Genomic DNA, 12,500 nt, shown 5'->3' with positions numbered 1-12,500 from the left:
CACACTCGCGGCTTTCTCGCCCTCTCTCTGGGCCTTTTTCTCGCTTCTCCCCCGCCTGGAACAACGCAGCCTCGCCTGGGCCGGGGGAGCGCGGTGGCTCTCGGATCGCATCGCTCTCTCTGGGGGCTTTCTCGCTTCTCCCCCGGACTGAACACGCAGCCTCGGCCTGGGCCGGGGAGCGGCTCTCGGATCGCATCGGTCTCTCTGGGGGCTTTCTCGCTTCTCCCCCGACTGAGCACGCAGCCTCGCCTGGGCCGGGGAGCGGCTCTCGGATCGCATCGGTCTCTCTCTCTGGGCTAACCTGTCCCAGTCGAACTGGGTAAGACGGGAAGCCGGACGAAGCCACGCGACTCGCCCCGACATCGGCGGTGTTCTTCTGGCCCTGGCGACCGCACGCGCGTCCGCCCTTCTCCGCCACGGACACAGGCACGGCAACAGCCTGTGGGGATACGGCCCGTCACCTCGTTCCCATAATACGGACAGATGGGCCCGAAGCGGCGGAGGCCGGAAAGAGAACCGATGTACGTGACCGAGGGGGCGCAGTGGCGCACGCCGCCTTCTACGATGACATAGCCGGAGGCAGCGAGAAACAGCGACCCCTTGGAGTACTTCCAGGCCGGCGGCGGACAACAGGTCTACCAGCCATGAAACGGGCAACAGGTCTACCGACGGCTTGCTGCGGACAACAGGTCTACCCAGCCATGAAACGGGCAACAGGTCTACCAAGCTGCGGACACCAGGTCTACCCAGGGCATGCTGCGGACACCAGGTCTACCCACGGCTTGCTGCGGACAACAGGTCTACCCAGCTGCGGACAACAGGTCTACCCAGGGCATGAAACGGGCAACAGGTCTACCAAGCTGCGGACACCAGGTCTACCCAGGGCATGCTGCGGACACCAGGTCTACCCACGGCTTGCTGCGGACAACAGGTCTACCCAGCCATGAAACGGGCAACAGGTCTACCAAGCTGCGGACACCAGGTCTACCCAGGGCATGCTGCGGACACCAGGTCTACCCACGGCTTGCTGCGGACACCAGGTCTACCCAGCCATGAAACGGGCAACAGGTCTACCAAGCTGCGGACACCAGGTCTACCCAGGGCATGCTGCGGACACCAGGTCTACCCACTCAATGCTGCGGACAACAGGTCTACCCAGCCATGAAACGGGCAACAGGTCTACCAAGCTGCGGACACCAGGTCTACCCAGGGCATGCTGCGGACACCAGGTCTACCCAGCCATGAAACGGGCAACAGGTCTACTCACGGCTTGCTGCGGACAACAGGTCTACCCAGCCATGAAACGGGCAACAGGTCTACCAAGCTGCGGACAACAGGTCTACCCAGGGCATGCTGCGGACACCAGGTCTACCCACTCAATGCTGCGGACAACAGGTCTACCCAGGCATGAATCGGGCAACAGGTCTACCAAGCTCCGGACACCAGGTCTACCCACGGCTTGCTGCGGACAACAGGTCTACCCAGCCATGAAACGGGCAACAGGTCTACCAAGCTGCGGACAACAGGTCTACCCAGGGCATGCTGCGGACACCAGGTCTACCCACTCAATGCTGCGGACAACAGGTCTACCCAGGCATGAATCGGGCAACAGGTCTACCAAGCTCCGGACACCAGGTCTACCCACGGCTTGCTGCGGACACCAGGTCTACCCAGCCATGAAACGGGCAACAGGTCTACCAAGCTGCGGACACCAGGTCTACCCAGGGCATGCTGCGGACACCAGGTCTACCCACGGCTTGCTGCGGACACCAGGTCTACCCAGCCATGAAACGGGCAACAGGTCTACCAAGCTGCGGACACCAGGTCTACCCAGGGCATGCTGCGGACACCAGGTCTACCCACGGCTTGCTGCGGACACCAGGTCTACCCAGCCATGAAACGGGCAACAGGTCTACCAAGCTGCGGACACCAGGTCTACCCAGGGCATGCTGCGGACACCAGGTCTACCCACGGCTTGCTGCGGACAACAGGTCTACCCAGCTGCGGACAACAGGTCTACCCAGGGCATGAAACGGGCAACAGGTCTACCAAGCTGCGGACACCAGGTCTACCCAGGGCATGCTGCGGACACCAGGTCTACCCACGGCTTGCTGCGGACAACAGGTCTACCCAGCCATGAAACGGGCAACAGGTCTACCAAGCTGCGGACACCAGGTCTACCCAGGGCATGCTGCGGACACCAGGTCTACCCACGGCTTGCTGCGGACACCAGGTCTACCCAGCCATGAAACGGGCAACAGGTCTACCAAGCTGCGGACACCAGGTCTACCCAGGGCATGCTGCGGACACCAGGTCTACCCACGGCTTGCTGCGGACAACAGGTCTACCCAGCCATGAAACGGGCAACAGGTCTACCAAGCTGCGGACAACAGGTCTACCCAGGGCATGCTGCGGACACCAGGTCTACCCAGCCATGAAACGGGCAACAGGTCTACTCACGGCTTGCTGCGGACAACAGGTCTACCCAGCCATGAAACGGGCAACAGGTCTACCAAGCTGCGGACAACAGGTCTACCCAGGGCATGCTGCGGACACCAGGTCTACCCACTCAATGCTGCGGACAACAGGTCTACCCAGGCATGAATCGGGCAACAGGTCTACCAAGCTCCGGACACCAGGTCTACCCACGGCTTGCTGCGGACAACAGGTCTACCCAGCCATGAAACGGGCAACAGGTCTACCAAGCTGCGGACACCAGGTCTACCCAGGGCATGCTGCGGACACCAGGTCTACCCACTCAATGCTGCGGACAACAGGTCTACCCAGGCATGAATCGGGCAACAGGTCTACCAAGCTCCGGACACCAGGTCTACCCACGGCTTGCTGCGGACACCAGGTCTACCCAGCCATGAAACGGGCAACAGGTCTACCAAGCTGCGGACACCAGGTCTACCCAGGGCATGCTGCGGACACCAGGTCTACCCACGGCTTGCTGCGGACACCAGGTCTACCCAGCCATGAAACGGGCAACAGGTCTACCAAGCTGCGGACACCAGGTCTACCCAGGGCATGCTGCGGACACCAGGTCTACCCACGGCTTGCTGCGGACACCAGGTCTACCCAGCCATGAAACGGGCAACAGGTCTACCAAGCTGCGGACACCAGGTCTACCCAGGGCATGCTGCGGACACCAGGTCTACCCAGCCATGAAACGGGCAACAGGTCTACTCACGGCTTGCTGCGGACACCAGGTCTACCCAGCCATGAAACGGGCAACAGGTCTACCAAGCTGCGGACAACAGGTCTACCCAGGGCATGCTGCGGACACCAGGTCTACCCACTCAATGCTGCGGACAACAGGTCTACCCAGGCATGAATCGGGCAACAGGTCTACCAAGCTCCGGACACCAGGTCTACCCACGGCTTGCTGCGGACAACAGGTCTACCCAGCCATGAAACGGGCAACAGGTCTACCAAGCTGCGGACACCAGGTCTACCCAGGGCATGCTGCGGACACCAGGTCTACCCAGCCATGAAACGGGCAACAGGTCTACTCACGGCTTGCTGCGGACACCAGGTCTACCCAGCCATGAAACGGGCAACAGGTCTACCAAGCTGCGGACACCAGGTCTACCCAGGGCATGCTGCGGACACCAGGTCTACCCACTCAATGCTGCGGACAACAGGTCTACCCAGGCATGAATCGGGCAACAGGTCTACCAAGCTCCGGACACCAGGTCTACCCACGGCTTGCTGCGGACAACAGGTCTACCCAGCCATGAAACGGGCAACAGGTCTACCAAGCTGCGGACACCAGGTCTACCCAGGGCATGCTGCGGACACCAGGTCTACCCACGGCTTGCTGCGGACACCAGGTCTACCCAGCCATGAAACGGGCAACAGGTCTACCAAGCTGCGGACACCAGGTCTACCCAGGGCATGCTGCGGACAACAGGTCTACCCAGCCATGAAACGGGCAACAGGTCTACTCACGGCTTGCTGCGGACAACAGGTCTACCCAGCCATGAAACGGGCAACAGGTCTACCAAGCTGCGGACAACAGGTCTACCCAGGGCATGCTGCGGACACCAGGTCTACCCACTCAATGCTGCGGACAACAGGTCTACCCAGGCATGAATCGGGCAACAGGTCTACCAAGCTCCGGACACCAGGTCTACCCACGGCTTGCTGCGGACAACAGGTCTACCCAGCCATGAAACGGGCAACAGGTCTACCAAGCTGCGGACACCAGGTCTACCCAGGGCATGCTGCGGACACCAGGTCTACCCAGCCATGAAACGGGCAACAGGTCTACTCACGGCTTGCTGCGGACAACAGGTCTACCCAGCCATGAAACGGGCAACAGGTCTACCAAGCTGCGGACACCAGGTCTACCCAGGGCATGCTGCGGACACCAGGTCTACCCACTCAATGCTGCGGACAACAGGTCTACCCAGGCATGAATCGGGCAACAGGTCTACCAAGCTCCGGACACCAGGTCTACCCACGGCTTGCTGCGGACAACAGGTCTACCCAGCCATGAAACGGGCAACAGGTCTACCAAGCTGCGGACACCAGGTCTACCCAGGGCATGCTGCGGACACCAGGTCTACCCAGCCATGAAACGGGCAACAGGTCTACTCACGGCTTGCTGCGGACACCAGGTCTACCCAGCCATGAAACGGGCAACAGGTCTACCAAGCTGCGGACACCAGGTCTACCCAGGGCATGCTGCGGACACCAGGTCTACCCAGCCATGAAACGGGCAACAGGTCTACTCACGGCTTGCTGCGGACACCAGGTCTACCCAGCCATGAAACGGGCAACAGGTCTACCAAGCTGCGGACACCAGGTCTACCCAGGGCATGCTGCGGACACCAGGTCTACCCACGGCTTGCTGCGGACAACAGGTCTACCCAGGCATGAATCGGGCAACAGGTCTACCAAGCTGCGGACACCAGGTCTACCCAGGGCATGCTGCGGACACCAGGTCTACCCACGGCTTGCTGCGGACACCAGGTCTACCCAGCCATGAAACGGGCAACAGGTCTACCAAGCTGCGGACACCAGGTCTACCCAGGGCATGCTGCGGACACCAGGTCTACCCACTCAATGCTGCGGACAACAGGTCTACCCAGCCATGAATCGGGCAACAGGTCTACCAAGCTGCGGACACCAGGTCTACCCACGGCTTGCTGCGGACACCAGGTCTACCCAGCCATGAAACGGGCACCAGGTCTACTCACGGCTTGCTGCGGACACCAAGTCTACCCAGCCATGAAACGGGCAACAGGTCTACCAAGCTGCGGACACCAGGTCTACCCAGCCATGAAACGGGCAACAGGTCTACCAACTCAATGCTGCGGACAACAGGTCTACCCAGCCATGAAACGGGCAACAGGTCTACCAAGCTGCGGACACCAGGTCTACCCACGGCTTGCTGCGGACACCAGGTCTACCAACTCAATGCTGCGGACACCAGGTCTACCCAGCCATGAAACGGGCAACAGGTCTACCAAGCTGCGGACACCAGGTCTACCCAGGGCATGCTGCGGACACCAGGTCTACCCAGCCATGAAACGGGCAACAGGTCTACCAAGCTGCGGACACCAGGTCTACCCAGGGCATGCTGCGGACACCAGGTCTACCCAGCCATGAAACGGGCAACAGGTCTACTCACGGCTTGCTGCGGACACCAGGTCTACCCAGCCATGAAACGGGCAACAGGTCTACCAAGCTGCGGACACCAGGTCTACCCAGGGCATGCTGCGGACACCAGGTCTACCCAGCCATGAAACGGGCAACAGGTCTACTCACGGCTTGCTGCGGACACCAGGTCTACCCAGCCATGAATCGGGCAACAGGTCTACCAAGCTGCGGACAACAGGTCTACCCAGGGCATGCTGCGGACACCAGGTCTACCAACTCAATGCTGCGGACACCAGGTCTACCCAGCCATGAAACGGGCAACAGGTCTACCAAGCTGCGGACACCAGGTCTACCCAGGGTATGTAGCGGACACCAGGTCTACCAACTCAATGCTGCGGACACCAGGTCTACCCAGCCATGAAACGGGCAACAGGTCTACCAAGCTGCGGACACCAGGTCTACCCAGGGCATGCTGCGGACAACAGGTCTACCCAGCCATGAAACGGGCAACAGGTCTACTCACGGCTTGCTGCGGACAACAGGTCTACCCAGCCATGAAACGGGCAACAGGTCTACCAAGCTGCGGACACCAGGTCTACCCAGGGCATGCTGCGGACACCAGGTCTACCCAGCCATGAAACGGGCAACAGGTCTACTCACGGCTTGCTGCGGACACCAGGTCTACCCAGCCATGAAACGGGCAACAGGTCTACCAAGCTGCGGACACCAGGTCTACCCAGCCATGAAACGGGCAACAGGTCTACCAAGCTGCGGACACCAGGTCTACCCACGGCTTGCTGCGGACAACAGGTCTACCCAGCCATGAAACGGGCAACAGGTCTACCAAGCTGCGGACACCAGGTCTACCCAGGGCATGCTGCGGACACCAGGTCTACCCAGCCATGAAACGGGCAACAGGTCTACTCACGGCTTGCTGCGGACACCAGGTCTACCCAGCCATGAAACGGGCAACAGGTCTACCAAGCTGCGGACACCAGGTCTACCCAGGGCATGCTGCGGACACCAGGTCTACCCACTCAATGCTGCGGACAACAGGTCTACCCAGCCATGAAACGGGCAACAGGTCTACCAAGCTGCGGACACCAGGTCTACCCAGGGCATGCTGCGGACACCAGGTCTACCAACTCAATGCTGCGGACAACAGGTCTACCCAGCCATGAAACGGGCAACAGGTCTACCAAGCTGCGGACACCAGGTCTACCCACGGCTTGCTGCGGACACCAGGTCTACCCAGCCATGAAACGGGCAACAGGTCTACCAAGCTGCGGACACCAGGTCTACCCAGGGCATGCTGCGGACACCAGGTCTACCCACGGCTTGCTGCGGACAACAGGTCTACCCACTCCAAGCTGCGGACACCAGGTCTAACTACTCCATTACGCGGACAACAGGTCTACCCACTCCATGCGGCGGACAACATGTCTACCCGCTCCATGCTGCGGACACCAGGTCTGCCCACGCCGTGATGCGGACCACAGGTCTACCTTCGCCATGCTGCACGCAGCCCGGGTCGCACCGGAGCTAGGTAGACCCGGTCGCCGCGGCCGTCGCAGCGCCCTCGCCCTCGACGGCGGACCCACGCCGCCGGTCCCGGAGGCGGGTAGACCTGGTCGCCGCGGCCACGGCGGCCGCCCATCCCGGAGCCCAGTAGACCTGGCCGCCGCGGGACCGGCCAAGTTTCCCGGAGTCGTGTAGACCTGGTCGTCGCGGCCACGGCCGCCGCCGCTGCACCTTCGCCGGCGACGGCGGTCCCACGCCACCGGCCCCGGAGCCGCGTCGACCTGGCCGCCGCGGGACGGGCCACGTTTCGCGGATCCGGGTAGACGAGGCATCCTTGTACCATCTCGGAGCCGGGGAAACCCCACAGCCTCTTAACGCTCCGGAGCCCAAGTGCTCCAGCAGCCTTGCCCCGCCCGGCAGAATCGATTTCAAGACCAAGACATATTTTCGACAACATTTTATTTCATCATTTCATTTCATTTCATTTCTTTTCATTTCATTTTATTATTTTATTTTATTTCGTTTTGTTTTGTTTTGTTTTGATTTGATTTGATTTGTTTCATTTCCTCTTTGCCTTTTTTGAATGATTGCCTCTTCTATTTACTCGGAAAGAAAATCTTTTCCGGAAAACAAAACTCTTGCCAAATCTTATTTGTGATCCCTTTGGGCCCACAGCCGAGCTGACGGAGGGCCTGTGCCCGGTTCTCGCCCTGCTGACACACTGACCCCCCCAAACGGCGTCCTCCCTACCCCACGCCTCCTCCCCCGTCCCCCAGAGACCCTACCTACAGAGCCCCCCCCCACCACAAAACAGAACCTCACGGGCCGCAGCACAGCCAGGGGAAGCACGTACGTGCAGCGAAACTCGGCCCAAAGCCGCCGCGCCCTGGCACAACTCGCCCTGCCCCTTCCCGCCCCACGGAGGCGGCTGCATCGAGGCGACCGGCGCCGCCGTCGGCAAGCGGGTGGCCGCTTTCGGGCCGGTTCTTCCGCGGAAGGTCTGCAGAGCTCTTGGGGCCTCGGCGCGGGTTTGGGGGGCCGTGAGGGCTCGCTGTCGAGGCGCCCGGGGCCGGCACGAAGCCGCCTGCCCTCTCCCTGTCCCTGCCCCGTCTTCCGCAGCCACCCATTAACGCTGGGGGCGAGCCCGCCCTCCGCCATCAACCTCCCATGCAGCGCTTTCAGACTTTCCCCGCCCCTGCCCATTGTCGGCTGGGGGCGCCCTGCCCCCCGCCGTCAGCCTCCCTGGCAGCGCTTTCAGACTCTCTCGGGCCCCTGCCCATTGTCGGCTGGGGGCGCCCCGCCCCCCGCCCTCAGCCTCCCTGGCAGCGCTTTCAGACTGCCTCGGGCCCTGCCCATTGTCGGTTGGGGGCGCCCCGCCCCCCGCCCTCAGCCTCCCTGGCAGCGCTTTCAGACTGCCTCGGGCCCTGCCCATTGTCGGTTGGGGGCGACCCCGCCCTCCGCCATCAGCCTCCCTGGCAGCGCTTTCAGACTGCCTCGGGCCCTGCCCATTGTCGGTTGGGGGCGACCCCGCCCTCCGCCATCAGCCTCCCTGGCAGCACTTTCAGCCTCTTCCTGCCCCCGCCCACGGTCCCACCGGGCAGTTTACACGGCGGCGGCGGGAGGCTGATGCCGAGGTCGGCAGGCGGAGAGCCTGGTGCACAAGCAGGGATGGCGGCGGGATGATTGGCGCCGTCTGTCCCTGGTCAAAGAAGCTCTCTGTTCAGCTTTCTCGGAGCCTTTTGCTTTGGTGGCGTTCCTTCCTCCTCCGCCCCGGCGCCGCTCAAGCCTGCGGCAGGGCGGCAGCGCGGCGGGTGGGCGGCCGGGGGGAGGGGGGAGGGGGGGGGGAGGGAGGGAGCGCGCGAGCGAGCGAGCGAGCGAGCGAGCGCGCTGCAGAAATGAAGCCCGGAGCAGGGCCGCGGTCCATTCGAGCACGGGGAGGGGGCGCGACAACGCTGCCTGCTCCTGTCGGGGAGCGCTTGGGGAAGTGGGGTGCCGGCACCATGACGGCGGAGCGGACAGGGGCCGCGGCTGGGGAAGAGGCCGGCGGAGCTCGCCAGTGGATGCTGGCGCACGGAGCCGGCAGGGACACCTGGGCACGGCTGGGACCGAAAGTCGCCCGCCTTCACGCCCCGCCTTTCGCCGGGGGGAAGAAGACGCGAGAGCAGGGCTGCCTGCTGGGCTGCCAGTGCCCGCGGTCATGCCGGACGTGCAGGCCGACCGCCGAAGGCGTGCTCGCCGCTGCAGAGACGACAAGGGGGCCGCGCGTCCGATGGAAGAGACGGGGCGCCATCGCGCGGCGGCCGGGCTGCAAGGCCGGCCGACGGTAACAGGACTACCACGCCGCGGGTGGCCAGAGACAAAGACCGGCCGAGGGCAACAGGTCTACCCAGCATTATGCCGGCCGGTACCAGGGCCGGCCGAGGGCAACAGGTCTACCCAGCATTAGGCCAGCCGGAAAGACGGCCGGCAGAGGGCAACAGGTCTACCCAGCATTCGGCCGTCAGGTACAAAGGCCGGCCGAGGGCAACAGGTCTACCCAGCATTCGGCTGGCCGGTAACACGGCCGGCCGAGGGCAACAGGTCTACCCAGCATTCGGCCGTCAGGTACAAAGGCCGGCCGAGGGCAACAGGTCTACCCAGCATTAGGCCGCCACGTCCAAAGGCCGGCCGAGGGCAACAGGTCTACCCAGCATTAGGCCGCCACGTCCAAAGGCCGGCCGAGGGCAACAGGTCTACCCAGCATTCGGCCACCACGTACAAAGGCCGGCCGAGGGCAACAGGTCTACCCAGCATTCGGCTGGCCGGTAACACGGCGGGCCGAGGGCAACAGGTCTACCCAGCATTAGGCCGGCCGGTAACACTGCCGGCCGAGGGCAACAGGTCTACCCAGCATTCGGCCGCCACGTCCAAAGGCCGGCCGAGGGCAACAGGTCTACCCAGCATTAGGCCGCCACGTCCAAAGGCCGGCCGAGGGCAACAGGTCTACCCAGCATTCGGCCGCCACGTCCAAAGGCCGGCCGAGGGCAACAGGTCTACCCAGCATTAGGCCGGCCGGTAACACGGCCGGCCGAGGGCAACAGGTCTACCCAGCATTCGGCTGGCCGGTAACACGGCCGGCCGAGGGCAACAGGTCTACCCAGCATTCGGCCGCCACGTCCAAAGGCCGGCCGAGGGCAACAGGTCTACCCAGCATTCGGCCGCCACGTCCAAAGGCCGGCCGAGGGCAACAGGTCTACCCAGCATTCGGCCGCCACGTCCAAAGGCCGGCCGAGGGCAACAGGTCTACCCAGCATTAGGCCGGCCGGTAACACGGCCGGCCGAGGGCAACAGGTCTACCCAGCATTAGGCCGCCACGTCCAAAGGCCGGCCGAGGGCAACAGGTCTACCCAGCATTAGGCCGCCACGTCCAAAGGCCGGCCGAGGGCAACAGGTCTACCCAGCATTCGGCCGCCACGTCCAAAGGCCGGCCGAGGGCAACAGGTCTACCCAGCATTAGGCCGCCACGTCCAAAGGCCGGCCGAGGGCAACAGGTCTACCCAGCATTCGGCCGCCACGTCCAAAGGCCGGCCGAGGGCAACAGGTCTACCCAGCATTAGGCCGCCACGTCCAAAGGCCGGCCGAGGGCAACAGGTCTACCCAGCATTAGGCCGGCCGGCAGAGGGCAACAGGTCTACCCAGCATTCGGCCGTCAGGTACAAAGGCCGGCCGAGGGCAACAGGTCTACCCAGCATTAGGCCGCCACGTCCAAAGGCCGGCCGAGGGCAACAGGTCTACCCAGCATTAGGCCGGCCGGTAACACGGCCGGCAGAGGGCAACAGGTCTACTCAGCATTAGGCCGGCCGGTAAAACGGCAGGCCGAGGGCAACAGGTCTACCCAGCATTCGGCCGTCAGGTACAAAGGCCGGCCGAGGGCAACAGGTCTAACCAGCATTAGGCCGCCACGTCCAAAGGCCGGCCGAGGGCAACAGGTCTACCCAGCATTCGGCCGCCACGTCCAAAGGCCGGCCGAGGGCAACAGGTCTACCCAGCATTCGGCCGCCACGTCCAAAGGCCGGCCGAGGGCAACAGGTCTACCCAGCATTAGGCCGGCCGGCAGAGGGCAACAGGTCTACCCAGCATTCGGCCGTCAGGTACAAAGGCCGGCCGAGGGCAACAGGTCTACCCAGCATTAGGCCGCCACGTCCAAAGGCCGGCCGAGGGCAACAGGTCTACCCAGCATTAGGCCGGCCGGTAACACGGCCGGCAGAGGGCAACAGGTCTACTCAGCATTAGGCCGGCCGGTAAAACGGCAGGCCGAGGGCAACAGGTCTACCCAGCATTCGGCCGTCAGGTACAAAGGCCGGCCGAGGGCAACAGGTCTACCCAGCACCTGCCAGGACGGCAGGGCGCCGAACCGGGCTCCGCGTGCCACCGTCTTGGCCCCCCAAACGCCGACCAACGACGCTTGTGGATGGGGCGCGATGGGTGCGGCGCGCGGCGCCCCGGGTCCCCGCCGGCACCAGGTCTACCTCGCCGCCTGGAGACGGCAGCAAACGGATCCCCCTCTCACCGCGCGCGCGCGCGGTGAAGGGAAACCCGCCGCCGCCGCTGCCGCCGCCGCCGCCGCCGCCGCTGCCGCCGCCGCCGCCGCCGCCGCCGCCCGCGCACAGCCAAGCCCCCGCACCGCGTGTCGGGCCTGGGACCCGCGCGGAGGGAAGTCGAGGCCGCGCGGCCCGGCGGGGCCTCTCTCTCTCTCTCTCTCTCTGGCTGGCGGCGCGGCACGCGGCCCCCGGGTTCCCGGGTCCCCGCCGGCACCAGGTCTACCTCGCCGCCTGGAGACGGCAGCAGACGGATCCCCCTCTCACCGCGCGCGCGCGCGGTGAAGGGAAACCCGCCGCCGCCGCTGCCGCCGCCGCCGCCGCCGCCCGCGCACAGCCAAGCCCCCGCACCGCGTGTCGGGCCTGGGACCCGCGCGGAGGGAAGTCGAGGCCGCGCGGCCCGGCGGGGCCTCTCTCTCTCTCTCTCTCTGGCTGGCGGCGCGGCACGCGGCCCCCGGGTTCCCGGGTCCCCGCCGGCACCAGGTCTACCTCGCCGCCTGGAGACGGCAGCAAACGGATCCCCCTCTCACCGCGCGCGCGCGCGGTGAAGGGAAACCCGCCGCCGCCGCTGCCGCCGCCGCCGCCGCCGCCCGCGCACAGCCAAGCCCCCGCACCGCGTGTCGGGCCTGGGACCCGCGCGGAGGGAAGTCGAGGCCGCGCGGCCCGGCGGGGCCCCTCTCTCTCTCTCTCTCTGGCTGGCGGCGCGGCACGCGGCCCCCGGGTTCCCGGGTCCCCGCCGGCACCAGGTCTACCTCGCCGCCTGGAGACGGCAGCAGACGGATCCCCCTCTCA

The sequence above is a fragment of the Sturnus vulgaris genome, unplaced genomic scaffold (genome assembly GCF_052056855.1).
Source record: "Sturnus vulgaris isolate bStuVul1 unplaced genomic scaffold, bStuVul1.hap1 Scaffold_156, whole genome shotgun sequence".
In the NCBI taxonomy this organism is placed as follows: domain Eukaryota; kingdom Metazoa; phylum Chordata; class Aves; order Passeriformes; family Sturnidae; genus Sturnus; species Sturnus vulgaris.
Note: the sequence above shows the minus strand (reverse complement) of the source record.